Source organism: Myotis brandtii, unplaced genomic scaffold (assembly GCF_000412655.1).
Source record: "Myotis brandtii unplaced genomic scaffold, ASM41265v1 scaffold410, whole genome shotgun sequence".
In the NCBI taxonomy this organism is placed as follows: Eukaryota; Metazoa; Chordata; class Mammalia; order Chiroptera; family Vespertilionidae; genus Myotis; species Myotis brandtii.
In genome coordinates this window covers 81,416-87,198 of record NW_005365764.1, presented here as the reverse complement: position 1 = coordinate 87,198, position 5,783 = coordinate 81,416, and positions in this window count along the sequence as shown.

Here is a 5,783-nt window from a genome sequence, read left to right as displayed (position 1 = left end):
ATCAGCCCCGTTGGCCTGACCCATCCCTGTGGCCCCGCTGAAGGTGACCTGCTTTTCTAAAGCAGCTGTCAGGCCCTCCACCCCCGCCAGGTGGGCTGCTCCTGAGGGAAGCGGGAATGGGTCCAGCTGGTCAGGGAACCGGCCCCCCACCGGCACGCCTGGGCCCCACTGTGCCAGGCCTCGGGCCCGCGTGTCCTGTGAGCCTGAGGGAAAGGCGGGTGGGTGCCTCATGTCGCCATGGAGGAGCAGAAGGGTTCTGGCCCCACTGAGGCGGGCGCGGGTGTGGGCATGACCCCTGGCAGGGACAGGCCCTGTGCCTCCGGCCCACGGGCTCGCCACCCTCTGGAGTTTGCTTGGCCGTTCTGGGGGAAGAAGGAGTCTGGGGCACCCCAAGTTCACCATCAGAACGCCTGTATGGGGGGTGGGAAGTTCTAATCAGAGAAAAGGGGAAACGTGACCCTGAAGGGGAAGGTCCGCTAAGTTCTCTAACTGGAAGCTGGCTGCGGTGGGGCCCAGCGAGGGGCCCGGCAGGCAGCCTGTGAGTGAGGGTGCTCCTGGCGTGGACCTGGCTTTTTTATTGCCTCCAGACGGTTCTGAGGGCGCTGCTGGCGCAGGTAGTTCTTGCGCTGCGCTGCCATGTTCACGGGACCCACCGCAGGCTGACGGCGGAGGCGCCACCCTTCCGCCAGGGCAAGGTCAGACCTGCCTATCCTCACCCGAGCGCAGGACAGATCCGGAGTGCCCACCAGAACCAGGGCTGCAGGGGGTGCAGGGGGTGTGTTTAAAACTTCCTTTGGGCGCCCTCCCCGCTTCTTCGGCCAGAGCTGTAGAGTGACCGAGGGGTGGCCTGGCCGAGGCTGACTCCCCGACCCTCTCCCAGTCCCACCCCTGGCTCCACACTAACAATTAGTGCCCATTGTTCCCCGAAGAGACCTCGAGGCGCGTGGCCCTGTGACCCCTCTCCCTGGCCTCCCACTGCAGCTGTGTCTCCCTCTGCCCACCCCCCCCCCTCCTGCTCCCTAGAGCTTTCTAAATCGGCACATTGTTGCCTCATGGTTTCGCTCTCAAAGCGCTTTTTGAGTTATGTTAGCATTCAAGGCTCCCACAGGCCTGGCAGCACGAGGCCGACTGGCCCACGGAGGGGAGAAGGCCCCTTTGTCTCCCTCCCAGCCACCTCCCGCCCCGCAGGGACTGTGGGAGGGTGAGGCCTGGGTGGAGGGAGCAGGGCCGGAGCTCAGCAGTGGGGCCAGCTGTTGAGTGACCTTGAGCCCCTGCAGGCTGCCCCTTAGAGCAGGGGGCGGGGACCCCATTGCCTGTGAAGGAAAGTGGAAGTGGCTCTCGGTCGCCCCGGGTGTCCCCACCCTGACTCTGGTGGCAGAGATTTGGGAAGGTCTCCCCTGGGCAGAGCTGGGAACTCGGAGGGAAGCCCAGGGCACTCGCTGTTCTGGGACAGGCGCCTGCAGGTCGGCTGACAAATGCCAGGGACTGGAGGACGCCAGCCAGGGACTGGGGGACGGCTGATCCCCACCTGGCTCATCTAGTTCCACTTCCCCAGGAGATTGGAAAACACAAAGGACGCCAGTTCTAAGAAGAGCTAAGCTCCTCCCGACAGATCTGAATGCCTTTGGCCAGTTTACGGCCCCCCCCCCCCCAGCTCTGGCAGTGGGGGTGGGAGGGGGCTTTGGGGGGGCTGTTGAGGGAGGGTAGGGTGTTTCCCATCCATCCCTTCCCCTCTGGAGGTGGGGTCCCCAGGATATGACTGCGCCCCAGAGCCTGTCTCTGTCCCCGTAGTTTGCAGGAAACCTCTGTATCTGTGTCCTGGGTCCTAACCTAACAAAGTGTCCTAGACAGAGCGGCTTACACAGCAAAATGTCCCACAGTCCTGGCGGCTAGGGTAGGGTATTTCCCATCCATCCCTTCCCCTCTGGAGGTGGGGTCCCCAGGATATGACTGCGCCCCAGAGCCTGTCTCTGTCCCCGTAGTTTGCAGGAAACCTCTGTATCAGTGTCCTGGGTCCTTACCTAAATAAGTGCCCCAGACAGAGCGGCTTACACAGCAAAAATGTCCCAACACAGTGAACCAACACAGTCCTCGCCCTCATGGGCTCTTAGCGGTGACATGTCCTAATACAATTTATTCTTGTATTATTATTTATTAACTAGAGGCCCAGCGCACGAAATTCGTATGCGGGTACGGACCCTAGGCCTGGCCGCCAGTCGGCCCAGGCACCTCTGGGGGAGGCTGTCGGTGCCCCTCCACGTGGGGATTCTGCTCAGGGTGGTCTTCAGGCCCCTTCCATCCAGGTGACCAGCCCTGCTTCCCCTCGGCCTGAGTCGTGGGTTTGGAGAGAAGGGGCCTCATCAGTCACCGGATTTAGCCGTCCCCCACCCCCAGCGCCTTTCTCTGCATCCCCTGCGCATGGCCCTGTGGCTTCTGCGCCTTCTCCTTCCGCGCCCAGCTCTGGCGCCAGCTTCACAACCTCAGGGTTAAAATGCGGGTCGCCGGTGGGCGCGGAGGCAGGACCGTTCGCTGGCCGCTCTGAACTTCCCGGAGGCCTCGGAGCATCAGGGCAGCCTCCCGCCATGGGTTTCTAGGTCAAAACCAACTAATGCCCTTGGTCCTTTCCCACGTGCTGGTCCGAAGCTATGTCTCCCTTGCTCTGGTGTTTATTGTTTGGTGGATGACTCCCTTTCTGTGGAGCCCTGGTCGGCAAACTGCGGCTCTCGAGCCACATGCGGCTCTTTGGCCCCTTGAGTGTGGGTCTTCCACAAACTATTGCCACACTCAAGGGGCCAAAGAGCTGCATGTGGCTCGTGAGCTGCAGTTTTCCGAGCTGCAAGTTTGCCGACCACTGCAAGGAATAAAGAACTGTTAGGTGGTACATGTCAGAAATCGCAAGTGCACGTTGCCCGAAAGCAGGAATGTGTCACACACATCTCTGTGGAGTGCCTTCCGGTTCACGTGACCTCCGGGCGGATGGGGCCTCTTCAGCTCCCTGTCCCCAGCTTCTCTGTCCATACGTGTGTCCTGCAGCCGGCTACTGAGACCTGGTGGTTACATTTGAGGGCATTTTGTGAGCTGATGGTTACATACAGCCATTATTGAAAATTAGATCATGCAAACCTAAAATTAAGTGATTATTCAAAAGTAAAATTAATTAAGGTATTAAAAACAGAAGTCATAAAAATAATTCAACATTGATTATGTCCTAATTATTTCACTGCATTTCACTCTGGTCTGTGCACTTGAGGTTGTTGGCATTGTTGTATCTGTGCGATGGACATCCCAGTTGATGGTGTGCTGGCTTGAACTTGGCCCTGCTGGGAATATTTACACCTTGGGAATTGGCAAACACTGCAAGTCGGGGCTTGATTTATCGTTTTGTTGGTTGTGTAGGGCAGAGGTCAGCAGACTGGGCCTGTAAAGGACCAGGTAGTAAGTGCTTTCAGCTTCACGGGCCATGTGATCTCAGTTGCAGCTGCCCAGCAATGCTGTTGCTGTAGGTAATATGCAAACATATGAGTGCGGCTACGTTACAATAAAACTTTATTTAAAAAAAAAGCAACAGACCTTGGGCCGGATTCGGTCTGAGGGCCATAGTTTGCTGGACCCCTGATCTGGATGAAAGAAAGTGGTGGAGAATCCGTTAATCAGTAAAGATTAAGCTTAAAAGTGTTCCTTGTCTCTGAACTTAAGCAGAGATGGCAGCCAGGGGGGGCGGGGGCGGGGGGCGGGCAGGAAGCCGGGCGTTTCAGGGGGAGAGGATGAGAAGTGTCACGAGCAAGAAGGAAGGAGAAATGCTCCGCCAGTGCTGGAAACTGTGTGTGTTCCCACCGAGAACTTGCTCACGTCGCTGTCCGAGCAGTCACGTTCCGGCATCCGTCTTCCCTTATGTCTTCCTGCTTTCACTTTCCTCTCAGCCAGGACAACATCAACCAGCCTCACATCCCAGAGCCACTTTCTTTGCTAATTGCAGCCGGGGAGTGAGTGGCTGCGGACACCAGCGTTGGGTGAAAATCAACAAAAGCGCTCTGTGAGGTTCAGTTGGCCACGCACGGAATTTACCACGAGGGGTTTTGTGTATTATTCCTTATAAATCGTGCTTCCCATCTTTTATACCAGCACATGGTATAATAACTTTATATGTGCACGTTTGCACACATGCACACACATGCATTTTCCCGGAGAGCTTGACGCTGACCCTGGTGGAGCCTGCTCTGTCTCGGATTAGGAGACGGTCCCTCCCACTCCATTCCCACGGCTCCCTGGTCTTGCCTGTTCTTACCACCTGCCCCTGAAATACCTCCCCCAACAGCTTCTGACCCCAGCGGAGCTGCCATCGGTGCTTAAGTTCAAACAGCACCTGATTGATCAACCCTCCTTAACCCTTTCAAAGCCTTCCCTCTGCCCCTTTGGTCTTCTCTCCGGCGATTCCCATCACATACTCGGCTCCGGCGCGCCCCAGTAACCTAGACGAAACGCACCCCTGTGGTGCTCTAGTAGGACACACCTACAGCCTCGGAATGTGGTCTGTCACCGTGTGGTCCCCAAGCCTCCGGTAAGGACCCGCAGGACCCGGAGCAGGGGGAAAGGATCCCCACGCTGCCTGTGGGGGAGCACCTCGGCCTGTCCCTCCTCGGCTCCTCCTTCCAGCCGGACTGGGGATCCTCCGCTCCAGCCCAGCCTCCTTCCTGGTGACCGTCCTACACATGGTGCTTTTCCCTTCCCAGAATTCCTTGGAGGAGCCCTGTAACCCATAACGTGATGAGAAACCACACATATAACTACAGGATTGTGGTTTTAGCAACTTTAAAAGCCTTTTACTTCCTTTTCAATACTGTGCGTGCCGTGAACATTTAAGCAGTGGATTGGGGAAAGCTCTTGGTCACTTGGCTCAAAGTTCATTCATTTATTCCTTCATTCATTCAGCAGGCCATTCTTTTGCCCCTATCCAGTGACACAATAGTGAACCAACACAGCCCTTGCCCTTATGGGCTCTTAGCGGTGACATGTCCTAAAATCCCAGGGTGGCATGAGTTTTTAAAAGGTAACCCTTTGCCCTAGCCGGTTTGGCTCAGTGGATAGAGCATTGGCCTGCGGACTGAAAGGTCCCAGGTTCGATTCCAGTCAAGGGCATGTACCTTGGTTGTGGGCACATCCCCAGTTTGGGGTGTGCAGGAGGCAGCTGATCGATATTTCTCTCTCATTGATGTTTCTAACTCTCTATCCCCCTCCCTTCCTCTCTGTAAAAAATCAATAAAATATGTATTTTTTTTTTAAAAAAAGGTAACCCTTTATTACGACAAAACAGTTTGACATTAATATATTGGGTGGAGGGCAAAAGTGGGTTTACAGTTGTGAGTATGCGAAACAATTTATTCTTGTATTATTATTTATTAACTAGAGGCCCGGCGCACGAAATTCGTGTGCGGGTACGGACCCTAGGCCTGGCCTGCGATCAGGACCATTTCCCTGGCTGCCCACTCGTCGGTCCCGCCCCCGCCGCAGGTCCCCCTCTGTGTGTGGGGCGACCAGCAGGGCAGGGGCCTTCGCCCGCGTCCTCCGCCACCCAACCCCGGTTCCCTGTTCTCCATCAGGCGATTGGAGCCTGCCGACCGGGAAAGGGACTGAGAGGTGGTCAGTGCGCCTCATAGTGACTGGTCCAGCAGTCGTTCTGGTCGTTTTTGCTGTTAGGGTCAATTTGCATATTACCCTTTTATTATATAGGATAGAGGCCCGGTGCACGGGTGGGGGCCAGCCAGCCTGCCCTGATGGGGGCCGCG